General features: G+C 50.0%; 1 protein-coding gene across 5 annotated transcripts in view; it reads left to right on the top strand.

The window, feature by feature from the left end:
- IRAK2 (interleukin 1 receptor associated kinase 2) overlaps positions 1-14,360 on the top strand; it is a 59,199-nt gene that overhangs the window by 10,870 nt on the left and 33,969 nt on the right. The gene's annotated exons all lie outside the window — the stretch shown is intronic.

Raw genomic sequence — 14,360 nt, 5'->3', positions numbered from 1 at the left:
CAGGATTTAGGGCATCCAGGGACACATTCTCACTAGATGAAGGACAATTCCTCTCATAGCAGGAGTCCCTGTCTGGGGGCAGTTGTGGGGAAGGCAGATCCTGCTCACAGGGCGGGGAGTGATGCACCAGCGTGAGACTCAGGCTGACCCCCTGCCCTCCAGCCCCAGCAGTGTAATCTCTAAGTCAGGAGTGGGCACGTCTCCAGACACGGCCACCCCTAAGCCTCTGCAGCCTCGGCTCGGGTCTGGCCGCCTCCCCAAGCTGACTGTTTTCCTCAGACTAGGGAGGGATGGTCCGCTCAGCCACCAGACCCCCCACACCTCTGGGACTTCCTGAGACCCCTCCCCGGCCCGCCAGCCCTTCTGTCCCGAGAGGGTTCCCTTCGGTGCTGTCAGACAGCATCCCTGCCCTCACGTGCCCCGCCCCCAGGTCCTCGTCCTGGTCCGCTGGGGGTGCCCGGGGCAGCTGGGGGTGCTGTGGCTTCACAGGAACGCGGTGAGGCGGCACCGCTCAGCCCTCCGCTGTTACAGGGGCAGGTCCCGCCCTTTCCCTGGGCTTTAGTCTCCCCGCCGTGGTCCGGCGGAGGCGGGCTGGACGACGTCGGAGCCCCCCCGGGACACTCATGGTGCCGTGGCCCCCGTCATCCCGCGGACCTTGCGGCATTTCAGTTGGCTGGTGTGACTGGCACCTGCCCCTTTAGCCGTGTGCAGACCCTGGCTTGTCTGCACCCCCAGAGCCTGGTGGATGGGGAGAAACGGTTAGCACTGAATGTGCCCTCAGATATTTTTCACATTTTGAGAGAATTAATGATAGACTCCTAATGGGCCGGCAAAGAGGCAGGGAGGGAGGGGGAGGGGCAACGCCGCCAGAGCAAGTGCAGTTGGAATCCAGGGGCCCGGGTTTCCAGCTCAGTCCACTCTGGGGAGGGGGCTGGTGGCTCGGGGCCCGCAGCACAGCCTGGTTTTGTCTCTCCCGAGTGGCTGAGATGCTGCAGGGGTGTGCCGAGGCCCGAAAGCAGACAAGCACCAGGGACTGGGAAAGGCCTCTGGTTGGACATAGCAACTTGCCGTTGACGTCAAAACCTGACCGTTGACTAATCTGGAACATATTCTTAACGATTTGAGGTCAACAAACAATATAGTGCCAACTTTAAAGAAACACACTCATGGCAGCAAGACACTCGGTTTTACGCTAACAGTGACTGAGCACTTTCGACGTGCCAGTCTCCTCCCAACAGTTCCGAGGAGCCCCTTCTCCCCCTGAGGAAACGAGAATGGCTAAGTGACCCCCCTCCCCGCAAGGGCACAAGTCTGGTCATGGGTAGGGATGGAGGGTGCACCCAGGCGTGTCTGGATCCAGCACCCTCGTTCTTAGCTTTTCTCACAGAAACCTCTTTGGGCTTCCAGACAACAGCCATAGTTTTTCTGTCAGCATCTCTTCTGTCTAGAATTTGACTCAGATCCCTGCTGTCCTGGCCCAGCTGCCTCCAACCTGTCAGGACTATGCGAGTCTACCTTTGTTCCCCAAACCTCTTCTCTCTTCCCCCTCTAGCCCTGCTGATTAAATTTGTCTGAGGAAAAGAGACTGAGGCTTCTTTCCACATCCACACATCCCCTGGCTATTCTTCTGAGAGCCTGGTTGTGTTCTTACTATAGCTTTGCGTCCTCAGGCAGGACACTTCCCCTTTTTGTATCTTGTTTTTTTCATTAGTTTAAAAAAAGCAGAAAGTGCTATAAATCTCTGTCCCTTTGTGGAGGTGAACACAGAGGGCGTATTCTGTATGTGTGAAGCATTTTAAGTTTCTGTAGTCCAACTAGTCAAAGCCATTTTCCCTTCCCTAATCGTAACATTAGTTAAACCTTATTTTTCATTAACTTGCTCAGCTGCTTCCGGCAGTTTGAGAACCCGACTTCTGCCTACCACTTCTTAAAGGGCTTTAAGAATAGATTTGATAGGGGAGGTGGGTGGGAGGATGCGGTAACTTGGTGACGGGTATTAAGGAGGGCATGTGATGGAATGAGCACTGGGTGTTAAATGCAACTAATGAATCACTAAACTTTACCTCTGAAACACAATATGTTAATAAATTGACTTTATTTATTTATTTATTTATTTTAAGATTTTATTTATTTATTTGACAGAGAGAGACACAGCGAGAGAGGGAACACAAGCAGGGGGAGTGGGAGAGGGAGAAGCAGGCCTCCCGCTGATCAGGGAGCCCGATGTGGGGCTCGATCCCAGCACCCTGGGATCATGACCTGAGCCGAAGGCAGACGCTCAACAACTGAGCCACCCAGGCGCCCCAAATTGATTTTAAATAATAAAAAAAAAGAAGAGATTGGATAGAACCGTGCTTGAAAACCACACACACCAGAGGTCCTGGGAATAAACTGGCTTCCTCGGAGACTTGCATCTCCAGATAATATATTTGCATTTGACAGAGGCCTTCTGAAGACGGTGCCTGAACTGAAAGGTGGTGCGTTGGGCCCGCTGGGGGCCACCCTGCGTCTGGTCTCTTGAAATCAAGTACTGTGGGTGGCTGCTAGTGTGGTTGGGTAAAGAGCTGCGTCTGTGGGTCTCCGTTCCTTCATATTTTCTCGGCCATCATTGCCAAGACCACTGTTACTCTGTTTGTCACACTCGCAACATTAAATGTTACAAGAATTAGAATAAGTTAGCACAGAAGGCTTACTACCTAACCCCCCATTCCTCCAGCAGCTCTGTTTGCCAGGGTCAACCCCTTTTTATTCTTTGAGCTGTTTCTTGGTACTTGTCTGTATTAACATTTCTGGTTCACCGCTGCTGTTAAGGGCAGACGACAGTGACATTTTAATTAAGACCTTTACTTCTCTCTCCTGTGACAGTCCAAGCTGCCCAGGGCTGAATGGGCAGCTTCAGGGCATCAAGGATCAGGGGTTTTGTTTGGTTTTGTTTTTTGTAATGCTCTGCTGCCTTGGACACCTGGCTGCCCCTCACACCTGACAGGACTACTCCGAGCTTCGCATGCACCTTCCAGCTGTGGCACAACAGGCTTGGAAGGCAAGGTGCACGACTAACTTGCCTTCCAAGCCACTGGCCAGGACCTAGTCACATGATAGCACCTAGTTGCAGGGGAGGCTGGGAAATGTAATCTGTAGCTGGGAGGTTATGTGCACAACGAAAACTTCTATTACGTTAGAGGAGGAGGGAATAAATATTGGAGGGACAGAAGTCTCTCTATAATTCTCCCCTTTCAGCCACCCAAATATCCGTATACACCTGTCTTCTCACACCTAAAACATGCTCACCGTTTCCCCAAGGGAGACAGGCCAGAGGACCTAATCGGTTTCTTCCTTTAGCTCAAGGCCCAGGATCTGGGGGATCAGGCCCTCATGGTGCAGTACCTCTCCACCAAAGAGAAGTTATCGGCTACCCTTCCCCCAGCACACCCAGAACCCCGCGGTGGTATCTGAACAGGAAGCCACAATCAGAACTCTCCCATTTGAAATGAGAAACACGCTGGAGCCACTCATGTGTAGCAGGTGACAAACCTGGCTGAGCAGCAGTTGTGAAGGTCCCTCCCAGGCCAGGGGAGTAAGTTGTGTGCTTGATCCATCTGCGTCCCCTTCTTCTTCTCAGTAGATCAGGGGTTCTCAAAGTGTGGTCCCCAGACTTCTAAGCATCAGCATCACCTTGAACTCGTTAGAGATGCAAATTCTTGGGTCACCTCATCTGCTGATTCAGAAACTCCGGGGCTGGTGGGGTCCTGGGTCTGTGTTTTAACAAGTGGGGTGAGGGGTGGGGGCAGGTGTTGGGGGGTGGGGAAGCTTCCCTGTTCATTATTCTCTGTGGCCTCATCTGAAGTGGGAGCTGAAGAGAGGCTGTCCTTATAGGGGGCTACTAGGCTTTCACAGCCCACTTCCTCCTGGTCTGGGATATGTAGTTTCTAGCCAGGCAGCCATATGTCTAGCTAAAACTTCTAGAATGTGGGAAGACGGGGGGGCATTCTCTGCCGTATTAGTACTATCTCTAAATAAGGTGCTTATACTGTCCTTTTCATATTTATTAATTTAAATATTATCCACTGACTTTCTAAAAGAAGAGGATTCAGCTTATACACAGCTCCTCTCCCTTTCTAATACATTTATATCACGATTTTTAGTTCCTCTGTAGATTGCTTTTGCAATGTTTAATGAACATCCTTACATTTCTGATTCTTTTTCCATTCAGCTCTAGGCAATGCCTGTTGATTCTCTCCTTTGTAAGATGACGTTGTCCCTTCTCTTGCCCTTTCTTACCCCATTCTCTCTACTTTCACCTCCCAGCTTTGGGCAAAGACCAGTTGTAAAGTAGTCCTCCATGGATGTTGTCACAGCCCTAGGCTCTGCTAAGCCCACAGCGAAGAGCTTGGTCTTGGATGAAACCCTAATCTCTGGGTCAGGACATGAAGGGGAATGCCGTCTGTGTGTCCTGTTTGACAGATGTCTTGCCATAGGGAAAGTACTGTGTGTATAAGGCATCTGCAGGGTGAATCATAGTCTAGAGTAGCATTTCCTAAACCACGTGCTTCAGAAGAGTGCTCCAGCAAGATATGCCCCCTGCAAACAAAGAGTTCATGAGTAACTAAACTTGGGAAATCCTGTATGCTTTTATCAGTGCCCCCTACCTTTGGAGATTCATAATGCAAACCATTGTATTAAGGCTCTGATAAGTCCTGCAGCAAAGAGATCTATTTAGGCCAGTGTTTTCCATTTATATTTGACCATGGAACCCCTTTTCATTTGATGCTTATAAATAGTCCCACGGAACCAACACATTGTGGGAATCACTGCTCTAGTGAAATGGTGACCGTGATGAAATTTGCCGGGCATTTCAGGGGAGCTTCATGATGGAGAGACTGGGGGGGTCAGGGGCAGATTTTTATGGTCAGGCCAGCATTCGGCTTCAGAGGAATCTGACGCAAGGGGCCAAGGCTAACCATCACCCTGGGGCTCAAAACATGAAGGTCCTACTGCCAAGAGGGACTTTTCCTGACTATCAGGCTTGGGTGGGGGTTGGGGGGGGGACCATGCACCAGGCTCCAGAGCCTAAGTTCTAACATCTTGGGTGCGTGGGAGCAGGATTCAAGGCAGAGGCCACAGTATCGGAGCCGTGGCTCCCAACCAAAGGGATTGGCTATCATCACTGCTGAGCTCTAGAGCTGGTTAAATGCCACCAAAGGCAGCCTAGGAGCTGAGCCTGCCGATGGTGAGGATCAGATGGCTCTAGCTCTGGAAGACTGGAAACCAGGTGTGCCTAACCTGTGAGATAAAGCTCTGCCTCCTTCCTCCCCACAGAGAGTGAGATACATGGAAGCTGGGCCAGAGAGTCAATAATGAACTAAAGAAATATTTATCAAGTGCCCTCTTCTATACGCTAGGTACTAGGGACACAGCAATGAAAATACAGACGGGGTCCTAGACTTCAGGGAGCCTGCAGTCTAGTGTGGGAGACACATCTTGACAGGAGGATGACACGGAGACAAGCACAGGGTGAGGTGGAAGAGGGCAGGATTTGAGCTCATGGGGCGAAGCTTCCCTGAGGAAGCGAAACCTGAGCCTCCATCAGAAGGACGAGTGAAACTAGTGAGTGAGGGACCACACGATCATTTCGAGGCAGAGGACACAGCTCATGCAAAGGCCTGAAGGTGGGAAGGGGTGATGTTTGAGGACCCAAACAGAGGCCATGGGGGCCTCAGCAAGACAGTGCGGCGGGCTGAGCCTGGGAGAGGGCAGGGTGCAGGGTCAGGCCACCTGAGGCCTCGCAGGCCGTGGTCAAGAGCTGCTTTCTCAGGGAGGGAAGGGAAGATTTTGGAGGACTTGTGTCTGAAGTGTGCCCATTGTTCTGGCCGCTGTGTGGAATAGGGGACTGTGAGGTTCTGAGTAGGAGCCCAAGAAGCTTCTGGAATCGGAAGGGATCGGGAGGTTTTATCTTTCCTCCTGCTGCTACCATCTTCCCAGGAGTTTTCTTTGGACTTTTACAGTTTTCACACAGTGTCATTTTGGTTGTGCAACCTTGATGTTTTCTGACTTTTGGTTTGGCGTCTCACCAGAGTCATTTCCTTCCTGGAGCTGGGTTCTCACTGAATGGGGAATTTTTGGCTGCCGCCTAAAGTGAAACGGAAGAGAATGATCTCTTTCCCTCCCAAAGAGCCCGAGCTATTGCCAGGGCCAGACGGGGCTCATGTCTTTGCTGTCTTGGAAGGCTTCCCAATATCTGTCCTTTCCAAGCTAGGGAATGACAACGCGTGGATAGGATTCAGGGCTACTGGAGAAGTGGCCCGGAGGTGGCACTGTATTTGGCAGAGACCTCCCCAGGCCAGGAGTCCGCCTAACTGGTTCTAGTTATAACTTGTATTTAGCACCTAATATGTGCCAGGTAGGCATCTTACTTCATAAATCTTATTATTCCCATTTTATAGATGTGGAAACTGAGGCTCAGAGATTAACTAACACGCCGAAAGCCACATCGCTAGTAAGTAATGGGCTGGGATGGGGACCCAGGTCTGCTTGACCTTAAACCCTACTGGGGTAGGTCACTAGATGGCATCAGGTCTCACTTTTCCCCTCTGTAAAAAGGTACACATATTGCCCTGTCTATTATTCTCATAAACCGGGAAGCTGCAAAACATAAGAGATGGTGAGGTTTTTAAAAAGTTAGTGCTGATGGGGCACCTGGGTGGCTCAGTCAGCTAAGCGTCTGCCTTAGGCTTGGGTCATGATCCCAGGGTCCTGGGATTGAGCCCCACATCGGACTCCCTGCTCAGTGGGGAGCCTGCTTCTCCCTCTCCCTCTGCCTACCGTTCTGCCTACTTGGGTTCTCTCTCTATCTCTCTGTCAAATAAATAAAATCTTAAAAAAAAAAGTTACTGCTGTGTGGCTCAGGACAGGTCACCTGACTTTCTTTCCACACATTAGTTACTCCACTGGAACAGAGCGAGGCTTTAATCACTGTGGGGATTTTGGGGGGTTGTGTGAGAATGAACAGAGCATATGTGCAATGCATCTAAATTAGTCCCCAATTTTTTAGAGAGGGAAGGTGAGAGCTGGAATGAAAGGAACTGCCCTTTACTGAACTCCTGCTCTGTGCTAAGCTAGCGTAACTAGCTAGCATAACTGCTCCCGTGGGTTGCAAGTTTTGGACACATATTGAGATCATCCGTTAACCAGGATAGGCTGGGTTATGTTGCAGTCGTGGATAAACCCTGAAACCTCCGTTGTTCAACACCACACAGATGGATTTCTCAAAGTCCGGTGCTGCTGGCTCTGTCTTCTGGAACACATGGCTTCCGGGGTCAGTGTGACTGGGGAAGAGAGGCCTGAAAGAGGCTCACTGGCTCTTCCTTGCTCCATCCAGAAAGTGACAGTAGCATTTCCACTTAAAACCCATTGGCCACAACCAGTCATGTGGCCCAGCTTAATCGCAAGGGAGGCTGGGTATGAGAGGGAGCAAAGGAGTCTCTGGTAAGCAGTGTCTTGCCCATAGATTACTTCAGTTCATGGGGGTGGATGATAAGGTTGTACCCAACCATGGCCCGTGGGGTCTCACATGGTCTAACCCTTGCCCAGCTCTTTCACCTCATCTGTGCCACTTTCCCCTTCATTTACAGCTCAGCCACTAGGGTCATCCTTCCTCTGAGGAGATACACCAAGCTGTTTCCTGCCTCAGGACCTTCGTATATGTTCTCCTTAGAATGCTGGTCTCTCCCCAACTCCCTTGCACCTTCCCGTGGCTAATCCTTCTCATTGTTTGAGTCTCTGCTTAAATGGTATCTGCCTACAGAAGCCTTCCCTGGCTTCCCTAAGTCAGTCTGTCGGGTACCCCTCCCTCTGTCGAGTTAGTTTTCACCAGAAAACTTCTCCCAGTTGATAATTAGAAATCTCTTATTTAACTAGCTTAATGTTGGGATCATGTCAGTTTTGATAATGGATGGCATCCCCAGTCCCTAATACAATGAATGAATGAATGGGGAAGGATAAATCATTTTAGCAGCTGGTGGAGTACAGGTCCAATGGAGAACCAGAGATAGAGCAATTAGGAAGGTCCGTTGGGAGGTCATTCTCTCAGATTTACCTAATTTTGTGTCTAGCTTGAATTGGGAGTTTTGAGTGTGTGTGTGTGTGTGTGTGTGTGTGTGTGTGTGTGTCGGTGTTGGACTTTGGATATCCAGGAGGGTCCAGCCCAGAGATTAAAAGGGAAAGGAAAAAAGAGGGCCCAGAAAGCTATGTTTGTCACTGATATGGCCAGTTGGCACCGGGGTTCTTTGGTTATGCCTGAGTCACTTTTATTTGTTCTAGAAGGATCCATTTCAGCCTCATGAGTCAGCTGAAGAGTAATAATGATTACATCACTGTTTATCGTGGGGACTGTGGAAGGAGGGAGGGATTTCCAGATTGTGCTCACTGAGGAAAGACCTCATTGGCGGTTAGAGTCCCCTCTGCTCAAGTGTTGGTTTCTGGGTTTGTCACAGTGTTCAGTGTCCCTGTGCAGCTGGGGAGGAGACCCCAGGCCTCTCTCCCACGGGCTCAGCATGCATAAGCCTTTCAATCGAAGGAAATGGGGCATAAAATAAGCAAAATATAAATAACTATTCTAGGTTTCGCTTGTTTTGAATATATAAAACAGAGATAGCAGTTGAACCTTTTCCCCAGAGCTGTTATCTGAATTAAATAGGCCACGCATAGGGGCGCCTGGCTGGCTCAGTTGGTAGAGCATGTGACTCTTGATCTCAGGGTTGTAAGTTTGAGCCCCATGTTACGTGTAGAGATTACTTGAAAATAAAATCTTCGGAGCGCCTGGGTGGCTCAGTTGGTTAAGCGACTGCCTTCGGCTCAGATCATGATCCTGGAGTCCTGGGATTGAGTTCCACATCGGGCTTCCTGCTCAGCAAGGAGTCTGCTTCTCCCTCTGACCCTCCTCTCTCTCATGTTCTCTGTCTCTCATTCTCTCTCTCTCAAATAAATAAAATCTTTAAAAAAAAAAAAAAAAAGAAAAGAAAATCTTCAAAAAAACCAGGTCATGCATATGAGAAAGCACTTAGGAGAGAGCCTGACCTAGGGTTGGGGATGGTGATAATAACCACAGTAAATAAGAATAATAGCGTATCACTGTTGAGTGCTTGCTTATTTCATCCTCATGGCTACTCTGTGGGAGTTGGGGTACGGGTCCTCATCTTGTTTGTCACATGAGACAGGAACGTTTACCTGGCCAGTGAGCCTGACCCCGGGCTTCCCCATGGGAAGCATGTGAAATGCTGTGAGCTCATCATTTGGCTCCACAGCATAAGTGATTCTTGCTCATTAAAGAGAGCATGGGACATCCCAGAAATACAGAGCAGAGAGAAAAAGAAATCAGGCCTGTCACCCACTGTGAACCATGAAGGACACACAGAGAAACGCTTGGCTCCCGTATCTCTGTCCCCTGGTGCCCGAAACTCAACCCTCATCCCTCTGGAAAGTTCCTTTGGGGAACTTTCAGGAACATCCAGACTCTGATTTAGTTGTTCTGAGAACCTATATGTCAACCCCTCACTGCTCACAGTCACTGAAACTGTTACTTCAGTCACTGGCATCCCCTCCCCATCCCTGGGGGTCCACCCGTGTGTAGCAAGGTTGGCTTCCGACAGCACAGGCAGGCGGAAGCAGGTCCTACCTCTCCTCCTGCTGGGTTCCCCTGTTACTCTGCCACACAGCCACTGTGCCTTTTGAGACCATTCCACCGCCTGCTGAGAGTCACAGTTACCATGAGAGCCTTTAAAATGCTGACCATAGCCATTCACCCCAAATGCTTCCTTCACAGTCCCTACGTTGGGGATCAGAGGTTCTTTCTCTGCGCTTTTTGGGCAGGGAGAGAAGGCAGAGGATGGCCGTTTGCACAGTTTGTGCCCTGTCCCTGGCCTCGGGCTGGCGGCTTTGCACATCTTGTCCCACTGAGTCCTGAGGCAGTCCTGGGACAGAGAGGTTATAACCACTCTGACTCCACAGATAGACGCAAATGATGCTCAGGGTTAAGAAATTTGCCCTCGGCACACAGGTGGGAATTGTAGGGGCTGGACCTGGAAACAAAGGGGAGCTTCCCCACCCTATGCTCCGTTCTACTCTTTGATCACAATTTATATTTTTGGATCTCATGATGCTGCAGAATCAACTTGACGTGTGTAGAATCGTTTTTTTGAGGATATAATCTCGGGAAAAAAGCACGAGGCTTCCCCTATCTATCTGTCGTAGGAATGACATCACCCAGCTTGCTGCCAGTCTCCCCTTGGCAGACAGGAAACCTGCGGTGAGATTTAATGTTTGTGACGACCCTTTTTCTCACTTCATTTGCCCCATCCTGTCATCGATATTCTGTTTTTACTTCAATAAGCGCTCGGGTGTGGCAGCCTGAAAGAGTGGGCGTCGTATCGGCCTGGCTATCAGAGATCAGGTTTCCAGGCATGAAACGTAGAGAAGCCACACTGTCTCCCTCTCTTGGTTTTGATGGCGGGGAAGGAGGCCCTCCCAGGCCCACTGCGCATCTTCTGCCTCAGATCAGGCACCAGCAATGCAAGATGGGAAGTGGAGATGTTTAATGTTTTTGCCTCTTATTTATTAAAGATTTCTATTTATTTATTTGAGAGAGTGAGCAAGCGAGAAAACACAAGCAGGGGGAGGGGCAGAGGGAGAAGCAGACTCCCCGCCGAGCAGGAAGCCCCAGGGGGCCCCATCCTGGGACCCCGCAATCATGACCTGAGTCGAAGGCAGACGCTCAACTGACTGAGCCACCCAGGCGTCCCTTGTACCTCTTATTTATTGTCAGCACTTCAGATACATCTGAAAACTCCCAGTATGCTGAGACAGGGGTTTCACAGGAAAATGAAGTTTGTCATCAGATTGTCGCTGTGGGCCTGACGTGGGGCTCTGTCAGCTTACCTCTGTGGCGCATGTGACCCTTGGAGGTTGACTAGGTGGGAGGGCGGGTGTCAGCCTGGAATGTGCTGGCAGGTAGGCCCTGCCGAGGCCACAGGACAGTTCTCCCCTCCCTGTGTGGGGTCCCCGACCCCTGAGTGCTGGCCCGTGACCCACTGTGCCAGCTGTAGGCCACTACGTGTCACCGCAAAAGAACAGAAAAACAAAGAGAAAAGCTGAACTCTTCCTTAGGATGAAAACATAATGAAGCCTTTTATGTACCGCATGGGTGGAGGCCCTAGAGGTCCGCTGCAGATGGGCTGGTGGCCTCAGTGTTCCTGCCAGATACGTCCTAACAGACCAAGATTTGTGCCGAAAGAGAAATAAAAAACAAACCCCAGCAACAGGACGCTGCCGCCAGGTCAGGCCCGGATGTCCCCTCCCCCACCCCCCTCATTTGACAATGAGGAAACCAGGGCTCAGTGGGGCCCGCACACAGGGGAAGGTGCTGGTGCTTCTGGGGTCACAGACAGTTCAGGGTGCAGGTAGGACCTTCGGGAAGGAAGTGCAGCTGGGAGCATCTCCTCTGGTTGTGGCCTGGCCTCTGTGGGAAGTGGCAGTCTGAGGTCCCCTTCACCAGCAGGCCTGGCCCGCCCAGCGCGAGGGGAGCTGGGGCCAGGATGTGGTGAGAATACTTGTAGTGAAAATATCAAGAACACATCATAAACAGTGGGTGGCAAAAACCAAAAGTGAGTCGGATCTGAATGTCGAGATCACCTGCTTGCTAATCCGGGTCAGATGGATTCCCCAGCAAAAATGGCTACTCACTCTAGCTTGGAAGACTCCGTTCTGGTCATTATTGGGGCTAACTAGCTTGCTTCCTGATTGATTTTTTTTTTTCCTTAGGAAACATACTTTACTTTGCAACCAATGCATGATCATTGTTAAAAAATTCTACAGTGTGAATAAATGGAAAGCCAACCAACCAACCAACCAACGTAGCCCATAATGTAAAATCATTGATAATCACATTACCCAGAAGTAATCACTGTTCACATTTTGTATATGTTCTTCATCTTCTTTTTCTCTTTATACACAGATGTCTTCTATACTTTTATACAGTATTTTACAGAAAACTTGTTACATAGTTTATAAGCTCTGTTGTCACTCAATGGTGTAGTAATACCTTTCCATGTCAGTGGATGGGATAGACACATACATCTTTTTAGTTGCTATTAAAGTGAATTAAGAAAAACACCCACACAAGTTAAAACACTTTAATGAACAGTCACATTTCTAGAGACAGAAAGTAGAATGGTGGGTGCCAGGGGCTGTGGGGGAAGGGATGGGAAGTTGGTTTTTAATGGGGACAGAGTTCAGTTTGGGAAAGCGAAAAGGTTCTGGTGGTGGATGGTGGGGATGGTTGTACAACAGGGTGCTTGGACGTAATGCCTCTGGACCGTGCACTTAAAAATGGCGTAGGTGGTAAATTTTATGTCATGCGTAATTTACCACAGTAAAAAATATATATAATAAGAAATTTAAACACAGTGTGAATGATTCAGAGTTGTGTTAAGTAAAAACTGAAAGAGTCCCATCCTACCCTCCTTCCACTCAATATGTGGGCTGTTGAAGAGATAACCAATATTTTATTTTATTTTTAAAGATTTTATTTATGTATTTGACAGAGAGAGACACAGCTAGAGAGGGAACACAAGCAGGGGGAGTGGGAGAGGGAGAAGCAGGCTCCCCACAGAGCAGGGAGCCCAATGTGGGGCTTGATCCCAGGACCCTGGGATCATGACCTGAGCTGACGGCAGACGCCCAGCGACTGAGCCACCCAGGTGCCCCAAGATAACCCATATTTTAAAAATATCATAGCAACAACCATGAAGTTCCCATGTTGGCGCTGAGCAGGTTGTACACACTGTGTCCCTTAGTCCTCACAAAAGGGGCGTGAGGTCAACAGAGCTGGGAGGTCGTGGGGCTGGTTTCCATCCCAGAGCCTGAACTTGAAATAGCTCAGCTCTGCTACTTCTTCTTTTTTTAAGATTTTATTTTTAGGGGCACCTGGGTGGCCCAGTCGGTTGGGCGTCTGCCTTCGGCTCAGGTCATGATCCTGGAGTCCCGGGATAGAGCCCCATATCGGGCTCCCTGCTCTGTGGGGAGCCTGCTTCTCCCTCTGCCCCTTCCCCCACCCCGCTTGTGCGCTTGCTCTCTTTCTCTCAAGTAAATAAATACAATCTTAAAAAAAAAAAAGATTTTATTTTTAAGGAAGCTATATGCCCAACTTGGGGCTCAAACTCACGACCCCAAGATCAAGAGGCACACACTCCACCAACTGAGCCAGCTGGGCGGCACTGCTACTTCTTTCATAATTTTATTTAAGAGGTAATAATAAGAGGCGCTTGGGTGGCTCAGTCCGTTAAGAGATAATAATGACAAGTCATTGTCAGGAAAGGAGAAAGTCACCCATCATCCAGCGCTCAGCCTCCTTACTACTTTCTTGCATTCCCTGCAGCCTTTCTTCCCACGCTCCCACCCTTTTCTCCTGCTTTGTGCAGGTAGTCCCGGGGTGGTGCCATCTGCAGAGGGGGCTGGGGGGCTGGGGGGGGAGCACAACAGTGGTGTCCGAGTACTTCAGCTGAGCCAATCCACCAGGGGCGGCGAAACCAGTCCTAGGTTTGAATATTATCAGTTTGACCGGAGACAAATCATTTCGCCTATCTGAACCACGATGTGCTTAAAAATAAAATGCAGACAATTCTGTCAGCCGCCAGAGACTGTCGTGAAAATCAGTCTCTGTGGTTCCATACAAGCATAGTGCCATGCATTGTTAGGCATTATTGTTCTAGTCGCAAAGCTTGGGTTTGAAAAGCTTGGCCCCTCGGTAATGGTTTTGTTTAGAGAGAGACACAGTTGATCTGCCGGAGGAATTGCTACCGCAGGGAGACTCAAAGGTTGGAGACGTTTTGTCCTAGCCCCACCTGATGCATGTGTGAGCAAGTCAGAGGCTTTCCCCAGGAATTCAGTGCCCCTGTTTTTGTGGTTCTCAAATACGGGTTCGCCCCAGACCACCGGAGGGTGAAGGGCCTTGAACGCAGGGCTGTGGACTTTGGGTTTGATCTGGATGGTAATGGGGAGATACAAAGATTTGGGAGAAGAGTGTGTACTTCATCCGGACAGTGGGAGGTCGTAAAGGCTTTAGACGGGGAAGTGAAGAGACAAGACTTGTATTTTAGCAAGATGTGGCCTGGGGAGGGGTCTGGAGGCTGCCCCAGCTGGAGGCGGCCGCCGGCTGGGGGAGACGAGGCCAGGACGGCGGCGGAGGAGGCGAGAGGAAGCTGCATCACAGACTGCATGCGGCCTCTGTGAAGCTGGTTGGGAGCTGGTGTAGATACGCCCTCACAGAACCTTTGGGGTTTCCCACCTTGGTGCAAAGGGGAAGGGATTCC

The sequence above is a fragment of the Mirounga angustirostris genome, unplaced genomic scaffold, assembly GCF_029215605.1.
Source record: "Mirounga angustirostris isolate CCGP_5_RB_7025 unplaced genomic scaffold, mMirAng1.0.hap1 SCAF_1, whole genome shotgun sequence".
NCBI classification, from domain to species: Eukaryota; Metazoa; Chordata; class Mammalia; order Carnivora; family Phocidae; genus Mirounga; species Mirounga angustirostris.
This window is presented reverse-complemented; position numbering and strand designations above follow the sequence as displayed.